The 16,644-nt window shown below is 42.4% G+C and overlaps 1 long non-coding RNA gene across 2 annotated transcripts in view; it reads right to left on the bottom strand.

Annotated features, from left to right (window-relative positions):
• Window positions 1–5,856: 5,856 nt before the first annotated feature.
• Window positions 5,857–16,644, bottom strand: part of LOC138744647 (uncharacterized) — an 82,371-nt gene continuing 71,583 nt past the window's right edge. For both annotated transcript variants that reach the window (XR_011345673.1, XR_011345672.1), the window contains 2 exons: window positions 10,488–10,554; window positions 5,857–6,045 (listed from right to left, as the gene is read on the bottom strand). This is a non-coding gene — a long non-coding RNA (uncharacterized lncRNA). The remainder of the gene's footprint in view (window positions 6,046–10,487; window positions 10,555–16,644) is intronic.

Below are 16,644 nucleotides of genomic sequence, written 5' to 3'. Positions count from 1 at the left end.
CCATCATGATACTTCCCTGCCTAATGACTTGTGTGCAGTGTTTAATTCAATGGACCCTTCGTCAGATCACTACAACCCAAAGGATGTATGTTTCCCAAGCTCTGTCTGATGATGCTGAGATTGCAGTTCGTTTGCTGACTCGCTGGGAAAAAGACCAAGCTTCCAGTTGAGAATTTACTAAGTGCAGCTAAAGAAAAAGTGTGGATTGTGAGAGATAATAAAATATAGGAAGTAAAGCTAGTATGAATGAAATAAGGAATACTGCACTGGACTGGAGGAAGTTAGGTAAGTGCTGAGTAGGGATGAATTCCGATAAGAGTGTGAGGAAGGGTTACGCAAGTATAATAGAATAAGGGTCTTATAGTGATAGAAAGAATAGCAAGTTCTGATATAGAATTTCGTAAGTCCTGGGGGTTGAGATGTGTGAATAAGGACAAAGGCAGATTATCAAATAAGGACAATGACATGATGGGACCCAGACAGGATATCCCATGGTCTTTCAAGTTTACAGAAACATGTAGGCAGACAGAATTACCAAATGCCAAACCAATCCGGGAGGAAGAAGAATGTTAGGGGGGGGGGGGGAGGGTACCTCTACACTGAAATGAACTGGAACTGTATAAAAGTTGGGTGAGCCCCATTATGTGTGTGTATTCCCAGGGTAAGGGGAAGCACCCAACTTTGCACTGTTGTACAATAAATGTTCTTTCTTCTCAATTTTTGTCTTGAGCAAAATCTGTGAAGGTCCTTCTGTTTCTCACAACCTGATTATGATTCCTCACCACATCCTCATCAGAATCTGCCACTCATGAAACACCAGGGGAAATTTTCAGTGAAGAGTTAAACTTCCAACTCTGGGATATGGGTGAAAGTGGATTATCTGGAGGAAATCCATGTAGTCACAAGGAGAACATGCAAACTCCATACAGACAGCCACCAGAGGTCAGGTTTGCATCTGGGTTGCTGGACACTGAGGCAATAGCTCTTCTGACACTGTCACTGCACTGCCTCGTGTTGCATTACATTGTGGTGCTTTGATAGTAAGGGGGGGGGGGTGGAATCAGCACACAGTTCTTTCCGCTGCAGTCCCAGACAAATATTGGCCCAGAATTTCACAGGAACACTACTCACCATCCTCCCTCAGAATGAACAAATGGTAGCCCCTTTTGAACTTAGATAGTATCCAGAACATCCCTAATATTCAAAGATTTTTTTTCAACTGGTCACAGTTGTCTACTGCTCCATTATGGGCAAGGATACGTATCCAAGTAACTTCAGTCAGGTACTCTGGATAATAGCACTCGTGGTTATTAACACATCATTCTGATTGGGCAGCCAATAATTTGTATCTTGTTAATTGAAGCTTGATAGATCTTCATTGATGATTTAACATCATTGATAGTTTTATGTAGAAATATAGACCTTCTGTGCATCATTTGTTAAATATTGTTAGCTCTTCTTATCGGTATTCTGCTTAGTGTGTGAACGATCCAGTTTGGTGGAAACTTTAGCTCTTGGCAATTCTGCATATAGATCACTCCAAGAGGGCACTGGAATGGTTCATCGTCAATTGTGTGGTTCAGTGTAATCTTGTAACCATCGCATTGTTGAATCATCTTTGTTTTAAGCATACTACAGTTGGTGTTGCCCAGACACTCTGACTTGACTTTTTTCGAGCTCTTCTGTTCAAATTGTCCAGCTTTACCTGCTCATAGTACTTCAACACATACAGGCAAGTCAGGGGTTCTAGTGTGGCAGTTCAGCACCTGTTTTGATTTGTACCGGGACCAATGCCTGAAGAGGGCGCACAAAATCAGTGAATCAGTGCGGACTCGAAAGGCCAACATGGCCTTTTTCCGCTCCGTAAATGGTTATATGGTTATGGTTATGGTTATATGGATGTAGAAATTATAACGATGAATACACATTAATACTTTTGAACCCTTCAGCACTCTTCCTCTGGACCACGGCATGCCCACATGCACATAGAATACACAACACATATACATAAAAATGTAATGTAAAATAAATATGTGCAAATACAGTGTATCAGAACGGTTTATTCATTTCATTCATAGGAGACCCAAGGTTACAGGATACCGTTCATCCATCAAGAGGAAACTTTTTCCAAGTCTGGCAGTCCTGATTGGAATGTTCCTTCCTGAAGGTAGTTAGTGATTGAAATGGTGTGAAGAATGATATGGAGATCCTCAATAATTCTCTGAGTCCTATTTAAGTATCTTGGTTTTCATTCACAAATCCTGCAACTTATGGCTGTGACCCCTGGTTTTGGACTTTTCAGCTATCAGGAACGTTCTCTAGTTTTATTCGCATTTCTCTGAAATTCCCTCTCATTTTTCTAAACTCCAGTGATTATTGGTCTGACAGACCCAGTCCACCTGCTTTCATCAACTATTACCAGGAATCAGTCTGGTAAATAGGAGGTGAACAGAGGAGAAAGCAAAGGAGAGGACTCCTTCTTGAATAAGGATGGCGCACCATTTAAGTTGCATTGCCCATTTTGATATTTGTGGAGCCTTCCAGTTAATTGTGTTGTTTATTATCATTTTCTTCCAACACACATGAAAAGATGGAGGAAAACTTCCACCAGAACCGTATGAGGAATAACTGCTTGATATGACAGTTCTCCTTGTTCAAGCACTTAACCTATTATTGCCAGCTATGTAAATATTGATAAAAGGCTTGAAGGACTCCTTGCTGATTTTCAAGAAAGAACGTGCCTCATTGATCATGCCAACAATATTAGATTGAAGCTGTCAAAGATTCTCAAAGTGACCCACAGTAGATTTTTTGAAGATCATCTGAATGAAGTTTTAATCTGCTCACGATTTGGAATACAAGGTTGGATGTGTCTCAAGCCCATGATTTCTCAGGAAGCAGTGCCTAGCAGTAGCTCAATAATAAATCAAAATCTTGGCTCAGTTGTTCAAGGTTACTGCAAGAGTTAACAGGATAGGAGTGGATCGGGAGTAGTAATCTCTGCTAATGCGATGCACTGTATCTGCTGGTGGGTAAAGAATGGATATTATCAACTGTCCTTCCTAAAAGGAAGTTCACTCACTTGCAAGCAACAGATGATAAATGAGGACAATCTCCATTCAATACCAGTGGAATAAATTAGAAAGATTAATCTTCCATGTCATTGAGATGAAGATGGTTTATAAATATTCATTTTGTTTGCATAAATCAGGATGATCCGAGCTTGTGGAAAAGTATAGATGAAACAAATTCCTGCCAACGACATTGCAACAAAGCCCCCTGACCTCTCCCTTCAGTAGCACTGCAAGAAATCAGAGTGTGCTTCTCTGACAGTAACTGAAAATGATTGGGACAAGTGAAAACAACTGATCATTAATAAATTAGATGTCTGCAAATTAAATCAATGTTATGTGGGTTTTAGTTTAATGCTATGTTTAAGCAAAAGTAATAATTTTTAAAAATCTTTATTTTTTTCTGCCACGGTTGGTTTTCTACATCGACACCAGTTAAACCTGTGTCTGAATTATAATAAGCTCATTAATCTACTGGCCTGTCAGCAGAACTTGGATCACTCGCATAGGAGATTTGAAGGAGATTTTTATATTATTGTTTTTAGACATCAGGTTCGGGCTCTATGCTGATGGCGTGGGTTGTACTAAATAAACAAAGGACAATGTTTCTTTTATCCATCAACAGTTGTAGATGTCACTAAATTTAAATGAATAAATGTATTCCATTAGAAAAAATAACATATAGGTTAAGAAATAATATTGAAATATTCGAACAAGTATAGGAGCCTTACATTAAATACAATAGCGAAAACCTACCGGGGACAAACATTACCTAAGTTGATGGAAGGAGAAGGAAAGAAAAGAATGGACTCAGTAGAATTTCTGGTGTAATTTTGTTGAATGACAACATTGTCTGACTGGCTTAATGCAACCTAGATTGTATACCTAAAATGGATGAGGGGGGGGGGGGTGGGGGGGTGGTTTGGGAGGAGGGGGGGGGGGAGAAAAAGTCACTGTATATGTGTGAAAAAGAAACAGTGTATATCATGGCTAATGTGATTTATGGTGTGAAAAATAAAAAAAAAAACAGTTGTAGATGTTCACCGATATCACATCACGGGCCATGTGTACATTACGATAGATATATCAGTAAATGAACGAGCAATTTTATTTCTGATGAGTCACAAATATAGAGTCAGACACAATGGTCACAGATGCCAATGAGAAAGCGTGCAGGAGGGAAATAGATCAGCTTGTGGAGTGGTGCTGTCATAACAACGAACTTGCACTCAATGTTAGCAAAACCAAGGAGATGATTGTGGACTTCAGGAGGAAATCAGGAGAACAGTCCTCATCGAGGGGTCAGCAGTGGAGAGGGTCAGGAACTTGAGATTTCTGGGAGTCAACATCTCTGATCCTCCATGTCCATGTTCATGAAGAAGGCTCGCCAGCAGCTATAATTTGTGAGGAGTTGAAGAGGTGCATTGCATCATATGGTGGCAGCCATTGAGATTGCCCATCACCCTGTTTTGGCTGGGTTCATTATCTGTCACAATCCCCCGGTTCTAGGTCTATCACCAAAACCAGGATTTTTGGTGCTTCGCCTGCCAATTTTGCAGCAGAACCAAGAAAGGGCAACTGGCCAAGGGATTAAGCCCTGGAAAACCCTGCCATCAGAAGCAGCAGCTATTGCAGGGGATTCAAATGAAACATACAAATCCTAACAGATGAACCTTTGTGGATTTGCCTCAGAGCTTTAGGGATCTATGGTTATCTGTACATTTGCTGTTTCCACTGTGTGGAATCTGTCTTCAACCAATTTTATTACTGTCTGTCTTGCCATTTTTTGCCAAAACTATATGCAGTTCCAGTACAATATTATTATGTTATCATATGCTCCCATTTTCAGTTCATTTTCATTTGAGTAGGACTGTCACTTTTAGAGAACAAATCAAACTGCAAGCCCTGCAGGCTTTGGAGATTGTGGGTTGACAGGCTTGGGGCAGCATGTACACAAATTGGATACTTCTGAAGAGAGAGAAAGGTCCTGGAAAGCACAGATGCAGATAACATGTGACCAATAGGTTAAAGACATAGTACAGTGTTTGTTCAGGGGCCATTTTAAGGAGACAGCAGTTTGGAGCAAAGCTCTTGGCTGTAAGACAGTGCTGAAGTGGCCTCGTGTGGTAATAAATGATTTGTCTGATTTCTCCATGTTTTGAGGAATAAGTATGCCACGCCAAGACGAAAAGGGAAAGTTACTGTGAACAGCTGACCCATGAGAGGGTTCTGGAAGCTTTGTGAGAATCACTCACTTCATGTCCCCTAGGCAAAGAAAAGAGGAGTTTTGATGGCCACTCGTCTGAAAGGGACATTCCTCTGGAAGAACCTTGACAAAGATTGAACTGTGTCTTTAATCTGTTGATCACATGGTCTCTATGCCTGTGTGTTTTCTCTCTCTCTCTCTCTCTCTCTCTCTCTCTCTCTCTCTCTCTCTCTCTCTCTCTCTCTCTCTCTCTCTTCAGAAGTATCCAATTTGGGTACATGCTGTCCCCAGCCTATCAACCCACAGTCAATCTTCAAAACCTGAAGGGCTTGCAGTTTGATTTGTTCTCTTAAAGTGACAGTCCCACTCAAATAAACTGAAAATGGGAGCATGTAATACTCCCACCAACAAAGAAAATTTTGAGCTGTATGAGTAAAATTTTAACTACAACCTACAGTGTTTGAAATAACACATTCACTATTTACATGACATAATACAGACAAATATAACATTTTTCAGTAATGTTGCAAACTTAATATCTTGAAAGGAATTATTTTGGTTTTTTTTACTGTTGTTTCTTTTTGGTTTATTTTTGTAGGTTAGATGGGGTTTTAATAAAACATTTTTCCTTTTTTTAATATTCCAAATTGAGGAGAAAGGGTTAACATTGTTCAATATGTTATAATGTTGTATGTTGTATACATGTATTGTTATATATTGATGTTTCTGTTTTTCCTATTCGATTCTGTATTCTATTCTCCTCATATACTGTAAAAGAAAGAAAAAAATTAAAAGGAAATCAGCAATTACATATGAGTTATGAGTTGCCTTTAATATGAATCATATTCCTACAATATTAGACTCCGGTTTAACAATAATCTATTTTTGTTTTTCATTATTCTCAAGACAACTAAGGGATTATGGTCCCTGAGCTGTGCAGATGTACACATTAAAATGCTGCAAAGCCAGTACATGTGAGAATAATTCTTTGTCTATGGTAGAATAATTCTTTTGATATTCATTGAATTTCTTGGATATGTAAGCCACAGGATGGTCAATAACATCATAACCAGATATAGACAGACTGGGAGACTGGACAAAATATGGCAGATGAAATACAATGTTGAGCAGTGTTCAGTTCTACATTTTGGCAGTGGAAATAAACAGGCAGAATATTATCTGGATACGGAAAAAATTAAATCCTCGGAAGTGCAAATAGACCTGGGCATCCTCATGTAGAGAAATCTATAAGTTCATGCCCAGGTGCGATTGGTAGTGAAGAAGGCAAATGCTATACTAGCATTCATTTCAACAGGAATAGTGTATAAGAGTAGAGAGGTGTTAATGAGACTATGGGGCACTGTTGAGAGTCTATTTGGAGTACTGTGTACAGTTTTGGGCCCCCTATCTTAGAAAGAATATGATGTTATTGGAAAAGGTGCAGGGGAGATTTACAAGGATGATTCCTGAATGCAAGAGCTAGCGTATGGGGAGTGTTTGACTCCTCTTGGGTTGTATTTGTTGGATTATAGGAGAATGAGGGAGGGAATCTCATAGAGACATTTCAAATATTGTAAGGTTTTGACAGAGTGAATGTGGATAAGATGTTTCCCTTGATGGGTGAATCAAGGACAAGGGGTCATAGTCTTAAAAATAGAAGTTATCCAATTAAAACAGAGAGGAGTAAGAACTTCTTTAGTCAGAGGGTCATCGCTCTGTGGAACTCACTGTCGCACAAAGCAGTGGAAGCCAGATCACTGGGAGTATTTAAACAGGAAATAGATAAGTCAGGGTATCAAGTGATATGGGGAAAAGGCTGGAAATTGAAACTAGGTGTGAGCATCATTCAGCTTAGTGTAGAGTCACGCAACAGACTCAATGGGCCTAGTGGCCTCCTTCTGTTCCTTTATCTTGTGATCTTGCAAACCATTCTTAGTAATAACATTGCTCCCACAGCTTTGTCACCAGCATCTACTGCTAAAGAAAATGCCTTCTCAAAGTCAGGTGACCTATGTCCAAGTTGATGACATAAAATGCAAATATTCAGTTTATCAAATGCAACCTGACAAAATTCTGTCCAAACAATCTTTTCACCCTTCTTGAAAAGGTTAGTCAAAGGGAGGTGATATCATCAAAATCTTTACTGAATTTTCTGTAATACCCAAACATTCCCAAAAATTTTCTAACAGCTTTCTTACCCATGTGAACGGGAAACTCAGAAATTGTCTGAACTCTTGCCAACTTGCCCTGACCAACAACATAACAAAGATAAGCTAAAGTAGTATGGCCAAATTTATGGCTAAATTAACAGTAAGATTTGCTTTTGAAAGTTTATCAGTTTCTCTAACTCTGCTTCCCAGATGTCATTCCTGGTAACCAAATCATCAATATAGGCATCCGTATGCTCTAAACCTTGAGTTACAGAATTAATCATTCTTTGAAATGTCTCTGGAGCATTTTTCATTCCAAATGACAAAGCATTGATATAACCTTGACGAGGTCACAAACAGAAATTTCTCTACCTCTCTCAGTTACCTAGAGTACAGAGAAAGATTGAAGAGGTTAGGACTTTATTCATTGGAATGTAGACAGTTGAGAGGGGATTTGATAGAGGTGTTTAAAATTATGGGAATAGATAGAGTAGATGCAAGTAGACTCTTCCCCCTGGGAGGTTGAAACAAAAGGACATAAGTTGAGGGTAAGGGGGAAATATTTTAGGAGAAACATTAGAGGATGCTTCTTCACTCAGAGAGTAGTGGCTGAATGGAATAATCTTCCAGAGGAAATAGTTGAGGCAGAGTCAATTATTTCATTTAAGCAGAGGCTGGATATATACATGGATAGGAGGGGGTTGGAGGGTTATGGGTGGAGAATAGGTGGGGGCGGGGATCTAGTGGAGTTGTTTGAGTGAACTGATGTGGACTTGAAGGGTCGAGATGGCCTGTTTCCATGCCTAAGGGAACACCCCAGTAACCTAGTAAGTCCATCTTTGTAAGAAACTTAGTCTTTCCAACCTTGGCCATACAGTCATCCTCCCAAGGAATAGGATAAACATCTGTCTTTGTTACTACATTAACATTTCTATAATCATTGCAAAATCTAATCATCACATCTGATTTTTGGCACCAGGACACAAGGTGAACTCCAATTTGAGGTAGAACATCTAATAATATCATTCTGCAACATATATTCAGTCTCTTGATCTACCAGTCTGCACTTTTCAACATTCATTCGATATGGATGTTGTTTGATAGGGTTGGCATCTCAAATATCAACATCAGGACAAGTTATTGGGGTTCTCTCAGGCACATCTGGAAACAGGTTCCTAAATTTTAAAAGTAGCTGTTTCATTTGTTCCTTTTCCTGGGGCTGAAGATGAACCAACTTATCATCCAAATTCTGCAAAACACTCAAACTATTCAGACGAACTGAGACAATGTTTTGTTTGAAGTGACCCTCACAAGAGTCAGCTTGTGCTGTCTAAGGGTTGCTAAACTCCTCAGTTTTATCAACAACCATCACCTCTGGTGAAGGCTGTTCTTTGCTACAATCCAATTTCTCAAAATAAGGTTTTAACATGTTGACAATCTCGGTGTTTTACGTCTCCAATCAGGTGTTTTAACTACATAGTTAACAATTTACCTTTGACTCTATCTCATATGGGCCTGAAAATTTAGCCCTAAGGGGATTAAAATTTGTTGGGAAAAGAATTAACATTTTAGCTCCTAGTTTAAATGTTCTCACCCTAGCCTTTTTATCATACCAGACCTTTATTTTCCCTTGAGCCGCTTTCAAGTTCTCTTGGACCAATTCACACACTTTCTGCAAACAATCTTTAAATATTGAGACATAATCCAACAAATTCAACCTTACATCCTCATTAACCCATTATTCCTTCAACAACACTAAAGGGCCTCTAACTTGATGTTCAAACACCAGCCCAAAAGGGCTAAACCCTAATGATTCTTATTACATACTCTCCCTGCAAACAAGAGCAAATCGCACCCTCATCCCAGTCCTTCTCATTCTCAACACAATAAGTTCTTATCATGGTTTTGAGGGTCGAATGGAACCCTTGAGATTCTGGATGATATGCAGATGATGTGATTTGGTTAGCTCCCAATTCATAAATTATCTGCTGGAAAAATCCCGACCTAAAATTACTTCCCTGGTCTGATTGAATCTCTTTAGGCAAGCCAACTAAATTGAAAAATAAAATCCCACAAGAGATCTCGACATAATCTTAGCTTTAATATTTCTAAGTGGTATTGCTTTTGGAAACCTGGCAGCTATACACATGACAATTAACAAATACTGATTCCCAACTTTTGTCTTGGATAATGGGCCAACAGAATCCACAATAAATTTAGAAAAAGGTTTGCCAAAAGCAGGAAGCAGTGTTTTAATGGAGCCTCAGGGGACCTTGATCAGGTTTCCCCACAACCTAACAAAAGTAACATGACTGGCAAAATGTCACACTATATATTCCTTAATTATTGTTGGGAAGATTAGTTCGATGTACAATTAACATAATGTGTTGAATGAATATCACTAAATATTAACTAGAATGCGCTTGAAGGGAAGGTGGAGGCTAGGGATGCAGTGCGAATTTTTTTAGGTACTGGAGCTCACCAAAAACAGCGACAAGGAAGTGTTGGAGCTGCCCCCTGAGGTTCCGCAGCAGAGCTCCTAAGAGCTCCAGCAGCCCTGCACCCCTGGTGGAGGTAGATCATAATTGTGAATCCCAAGGCGTTAGCAGTTTTCCACTAGGATCATCCGACAAGAGAATATTTGTAGAAATGCAGGGAAAGGGCAGGCGGGCAGAACCAATTTGACACAGCAAAGATACAAGGGGCCTAATGGCCTATACCTGAACCCTAGGCATGTGCCCACTTGCTGGGAAATCATACTTTGTTTTTTCTTTCCCTTTCCCACTGAATCTTTCCTCATTTTCTTTTCCCATGATTAGTTTCTCTTCATTTCCTGTTTCCTTTTTCTCCAGGTACTTTTCCATTTGTTTATTTTCTCATTTGATTCCCTCCCAGTGACATTACTGTGCCGAAATGTCCTTCGTGGCCTTAATCTTTTTCCTTGCACAGTGGCTGCTTAATCTTCCCATAGTTCCCAGAGTGCCTGGGTGCAGTAACTTCTACGTATGAGCTTCATACACATCAAACAGGGACTTCCAGGAATGGACCCTGCTCACTGACCTCTCCAATACCACAGGTAAGTCTTGGGCAGCTGGGCTTTCATGCTCTTGTAGGCATGGGCACTGACCTGTAATTTTCAAGGGATACATTTAAAAAATAAGCTCACAATAAACCTGTAAATTGCAACTTCGGCTTTGAAATCAGTATACTTTGAATTGTTTCTAATTGAGCAAAAATTTCAATGCACTTCATGGAAGAGCCAATCAGAAATATATAAGGGTAGATTGTAATATTCTGCAAGTTACGCTTAATATCTGTTTTGCAGTGAATTCTCAATAGCTTGTTTGTAAGTTCTGTCACTGCTGTATATCCCAAAGCCCTTAATGGCTACGTCTTATAGTCTTAAGGCAGGTAATCAGGCTAGACTGAGTGCAATGTTTAGTGACTCACCGAACACTATATATAACAAGATTTTTGAAAAGGTCATCATATTCATTTGTTTTACATGAAAAAGGTGACATAGATCAAAATCAAAAATTTAGGAAAAACAGAATTGGTTATTTTTTGTATTAATTATGCATTTACTGCTACAGTGTTTCTGGAAATTGTTCTAGTTTTCTACTTTTTCATGAGATAGTAGGGTGACCATTCCAAAAGGAGGACAAGGTCATAGGTTACCATATACAGTGTGTTGCATTTGTAATTTTTGCAATACTGTTTAAAAAATATAATTTTATTTGAAACACACTGTATATGGTAACCTATGACCTTGTCCTCCTTTTGGAATGGCCACCCTAGGTGAGGGTGTTGCTGACACTACCTGATTCTGATTAATGCCCTGCCCTATTTTCCCTCTGTGGCCTCTTTTCTTCCTCCTCACTACCTGCCCCTCCGCCTGTCTTTGTATCATCTGCATTTGTATTGCGTGTGAAATGCTCCCGATCATTTTTGTAATCCATCGGGCAGAAGAAGAGTTCGAAGGCACACTCCACAAGAGCCACAGAGCGGCACGTGAAGTGGTGGAAAAACTCAGCGGGTCAGGCAGTATCCACGGAGAGCAGAGGCAGTCAGTGTTTCAGGCCATCACCCTTCACTGAACAGTCTCTTCCCTGCTGCTCTTGGACTCCTCAATGGGCGCATCATAAGTAGATGATATCCTGACCTTGCAAAACCCTACCTCATCGCAGCCCCTGCACTGATTTCAACAACATCTATGAGAGGCATGATAAGGTGGACAGTCAGCGCCTTTTTCCCAGGGCAGGAATAGCAAACAGCAAAGGACGTGCACAAAGTGAAGGGAGGAAAGTTTAGGGAGACATCAGGGGTAAGTTGTTTTTACACAGAGAGTTGTGTGTGCCTGGAATGCCTTCACTGGGGGTGAGAGGGGGAGACAGTGGGGTGATGGAGGCTGGAACATCAGGTGCATTTAGGAGACTCTTTACAGAAAAGAGATTAAAGAAAAATAGAGGGTTATGAAGTAGGGAGGATTTAGATTATTTTGGTAGATATATATGAATCAGAATAACATTGTGGGCCAAAGGGCCTGTATTGTATTGTATAGAACATATTCTATGTTCTATGATCTAAAAATCTCTGAACTCTCCAATGACTTCTTACCATAAATCAAACTAAAGACCAAATTATCAGACCAGGGCCAGTTTTCACCTGCTTAGGATGGAAATTCTGACTGCCTTATACTTGATTCTCTCACTGGAGAATCTCCAGCTGCAAATTGCTTGGCCTCATCTCCGATCTGCCACATCACATCTGATGCACAAGCAGTTTCCATGACTAAGCCTCAATCCCATCCAGCTAGCTAATAGAGCAGCTGACTGATGAGAGTGGTCCAAATATTGAATGATGCAGCAGTGGAGCCTGACCTAAAGAGGTACAGGAACTCTGGGAAGGCTTGCTGACTCCTGCATCACACAAAATCAGACCGAGGAAGCTTCCTGTAATAGCTTGGGCAAAGAAGTATTGTGTTCAATGGGATTTTATCAACATGCTCTGGATTTGTTTTGGACAATTCTCCTTTACTATTTCAATGCACCTTACAATGCGATGTAATCCCAGGGGTGGGATGAAAATTCTCCAGCTACCTGATAGGAATAATCAAATTCACAGCACAAGAAAGAAGTGTATCTTCCGTCTCATGCAGTAAAATGGACAATAAAATGTACATATTATACCCTGTTTCTAACATTTGGTTGCAAACTGTAGCAATTCTCTTACACAAAATACAGAAAATGAACTTGGAAAGAAAAGAAATAGGCATGCCTGTGGAAAGCAGAGAGTAGTAGAGGCCAGTGACTAGTGGAGTTCTGCAGAGACCTGCTCTGGGACCCCCTGATTTTAATAAATGACCTAGATGAAGAGACGGAAGGATAGGTCAGTAAGTCTGCGGATGATATGAAGATTGGAGGAGTTATGGATAGAGCTGAAGATGTTCGTAGTTTACAAAAGGGTATAGACAGGATGGAAAGTGGGGCAGAAAAGTGGCAGATGGATTTCAATCTGGATAAGTGTGAGGTGATGCATTTTGGAAGGTCAAATCTGAAGGCTGAGTACAGGTCAGATACTTAACAGTGTGAAAGAACAGAGGAACTTTGGGGTACAAATCCATGCTTCTCTCAAGGTTGCCACGCAGGTTGATAGGATAGTTAAGAAGGCCTATGGGATGCTGGGCTTCATTAGTCGGGGGATTGAATTCAAGTGTCGAGAGGTCATGTTGCAGCTCTACAAATCTTTGGTGAGACATCTCTTGGAGTATTGCGTTCAATTCTAGACCCCTCATTATGTGGAAGCTGCAGAGGAGATTTTCCAGCATGTTGCCTTATGAAGCAAGGTTAGCAGAGCTGGGGCTTTTCTCTTTGGAGTGTAGAAGGATGAGAGGAGACTTAATAGAGGTCTACAAGATTCTGAGAGGGATAGATAGGATAAACTGTCAGCATCTTTTTTCCAGGGCGGGAATAGCTAATAACAGAGGATGTGTACAAAGTGAAGGGAGGAAAGTTTAGGGGAGATGTCAGGGGTAGGTTTTTCCACACAGAGAGTTGTGGGTGTCTGGAATGCCTTGCCAGGGGTAGTGGTGAAGGATGAAACATTGGGGGCATTGAAGAGACTCTTAGACAGGCACATGGATGAAAGAAAAATAGAGGGTTATGAGGTAAGAAGTGTTTAGTATTTTTTTGGTAGGAATATAGGATGGCACAACATCGAGAGCTGAAGGGCCTTTACTGTACTGTAATGTTCAATGAATTTGCAGAAACAACCTGCAATTAGGAAGTAATTATAGGAGACCTTGAGATTGGAAGTGTTCTGACCATCGGTTGAGGATGGAGATCTTGTCGCTGAGGAGGACTTTGCCGTCTGAGCTGCGCAGCGGGCTTTGGACTTGGGGTGAGGGGCCGTACACAGCCTTTAGAGCCTCGTAGAAACCCCTGAAGTCGCCAATGTCCGCGCTGAGCTGTGTTCGTTTGGCGAGGCTAGTCCACCACTCATTTTGGATCTCCCGGAGTTTGTGCTGAAGATGGCTGCATGCGCGACGGAAGGCTTGTTTCTTCTCTGGACAGGACGGCTTTGTAAGGTGAGCCTGGTGGGCAGCTCGCTTCTTTGCCAGCAGCTCCTGGATTTCCTGGCTGTTTTCGTCAAACCAGTCCTTGTTTTTCCTGGAGGAGAAGCCCAGTACCTCTTCAGTGGATTGCAGTATGGTAGCCTTCAACTGATCCCAGAGGGTTTCAGGGGACGGGTCCGTGAGGCGGGTTTCAACGTCGAGCTTTGCTTTGAGGTTTGCCTGGAAGTTTCCTCTCGCTTCGTCTGACTGCAGTTTTCCAACATTGAACCTCTTTCTGGGGGCTTTATTGTTCCTGGGCTTTGGCTTGAAGTGAAGGTTGAGCTTGCAGCGAACCAGCCGGTGGTCAGTGTGGCATTCCGCGCTAGGCATGACCCTGGTGTGGAGCACATCTTGTTTGTCACTTTCTCGCACCAGGATGTAGTCCAGGAGGTGCCAGTGTTTGGATCGGGGATGCATCCAGGTGGTCTTAAGGCTGTCCCTCTGCTGAAAAAGGGTGTTTGTAATGACAAGCCGCTGTTCTGCGCAGAGCTCCAACAGGAGGCGCCCATTGTCGTTGCACTTGCCGACGCCATGCTTGCCCAGGATTCCTGGCCAGGTTTCTGAGTCTTTGCCGACACGAGCGTTGAAGTCGCCCAGGATGACAACCTTGTCGGCTGTAGGGGTACGTTGGATGAGGTTGCGCAGGTCGGTGTAGAACTTGTTCTTTTCTGCTGGTTCCGCCTGGAGGGTTGGAGCATAGACACTGATGAGGGTGATGTGACGCTTGTTTTGAAGTGGGAGTCGCATGGACATGATTCGGTCCGAGAGGCCTGTCGGAAGGTTTTCGAGTTTGGAGGCAATGAAGCTCTTGACCATGAAGCCTACACCAGATAGGTGTCGTTCATCCGAAGGCTTGCCAGACCAGTAGAGTGTGTAGCCCGCGCCGCGTTCTTGGAGGCTGCCTACATCTGCCAGGCGGACTTCAACCGCTCAGTCCAAGATTCCGCCCTGCTCCAGCTCCCTCAACAGCCCCTAAGGCTAGAGCTGGATGAGGTTCCCACCCTGGATGAGACATATAAGGCAATCGAACAACTGAAAAGTGGCAGAGCAGCAGGTATGGATGGAATCCCCCCAGAAGTCTGGAAGGCTGGCGGCAAAACTCTGCATGCCAAACTGCATGAGTTTTTCAAGCTTTGTTGGGACCAAGGTAAACTGCCTCAGGATCTTCGTGATGCCACCATCATCACCCTGTACAAAAACAAAGGCGAGAAATCAGACTGCTCAAACTACAGGGGAATCACGTTGCTCTCCATTGCAGGCAAAATCTGCGCTAGGATTCTACTAAATAGAATAATACCTAGTGTCGCTGAGAATATTCTCCCAGAATCACAGTGCGGCTTTCGCGCAAACAGAGGAACCACTGACATGGTCTTTGCCCTCAGACAGCTCCAAGAAAAGTGCAGAGAACAAAACAAAGGACTCTACATCACCTTTGTTGACCTCACCAAAGCCTTCGACACCGTGAGCAGGAAAGGGCTTTGGCAAATACTAGAGCGCATCGGATGTCCCCCAAAGTTCCTCAACATGATTATCCAACTGCACGAAAACCAACAAGGTCGGGTCAGATACAGCAATGAGCTCTCTGAACCCTTCTCCATTAACAATGGCGTGAAGCAAGGCTGTGTTCTCGCACCAACCCTCTTTTCAATCTTCTTCAGCATGATGCTGAACCAAGCCATGAAAGACCCCAACAATGAAGACGCTGTTTACATCCGGTACCGCACGGATGGCAGTCTCTTCAATCTGAGGCGCCTGCAAGCTCACACCAAGACACAAGAGAAACTTGTCCGTGAACTACTCTTTGCAGATGATGCCGCTTTAGTTGCCCATTCAGAGCCAGCTCTTCAGCGCTTGACGTCCTGCTTTGCGGAAACTGCCAAAATGTTTGGCCTGGAAGTCAGCCTGAAGAAAACTGAGGTCCTCCATCAGCCAGCTCCCCACCATGACTACCAGCCCCCCCACATCTCCATCGGGCACACAAAACTCAAAACGGTCAACCAGTTTACCTATCTCGGCTGCACCATTTCATCAGATGCAAGGATCGACAATGAGATAGACAACAGACTCGCCAAGGCAAATAGCGCCTTTGGAAGACTACACAAAAGAGTCTGGAAAAACAACCAACTGAAAAACCTCACAAAGATAAGCGTATACAGAGCCGTTGTCATACCCACACTCCTGTTCGGCTCCGAATCATGGGTCCTCTACCGGCACCACCTACGGCTCCTAGAACGCTTCCACCAGCGTTGTCTCCGCTCCATCCTCAACATCCATTGGAGCACTCACACCCCTAACGTCGAGGTACTCGAGATGGCAGAGGTCGACAGCATCGAGTCCACGCTGCTGAAGATCCAGCTGCGCTGGATGGGTCACGTCTCCAGAATGGAGGACCATCGCCTTCCCAAGATCGTATTATATGGCGAGCTCTCCACTGGCCACCGTGACAGAGGTGCACCAAAGAAAAGGTACAAGGACTGCCTAAAGAAATCTCTTGGTGCCTGCCACATTGACCACCGCCAGTGGGCTGATAATGCCTCAAACCGTGCATCTTGGCGCCTCACAGTTTGGCGGGCAGCAGCCTCCTTTGAAGAAGACCGCAGAGCC

The sequence above is a fragment of the Narcine bancroftii genome, chromosome 10 (assembly GCF_036971445.1).
Source record: "Narcine bancroftii isolate sNarBan1 chromosome 10, sNarBan1.hap1, whole genome shotgun sequence".
Classification (NCBI taxonomy): Eukaryota; Metazoa; Chordata; class Chondrichthyes; order Torpediniformes; family Narcinidae; genus Narcine; species Narcine bancroftii.
Note: the sequence above shows the minus strand (reverse complement) of the source record. Positions and strands in the feature narration are given on the sequence as shown.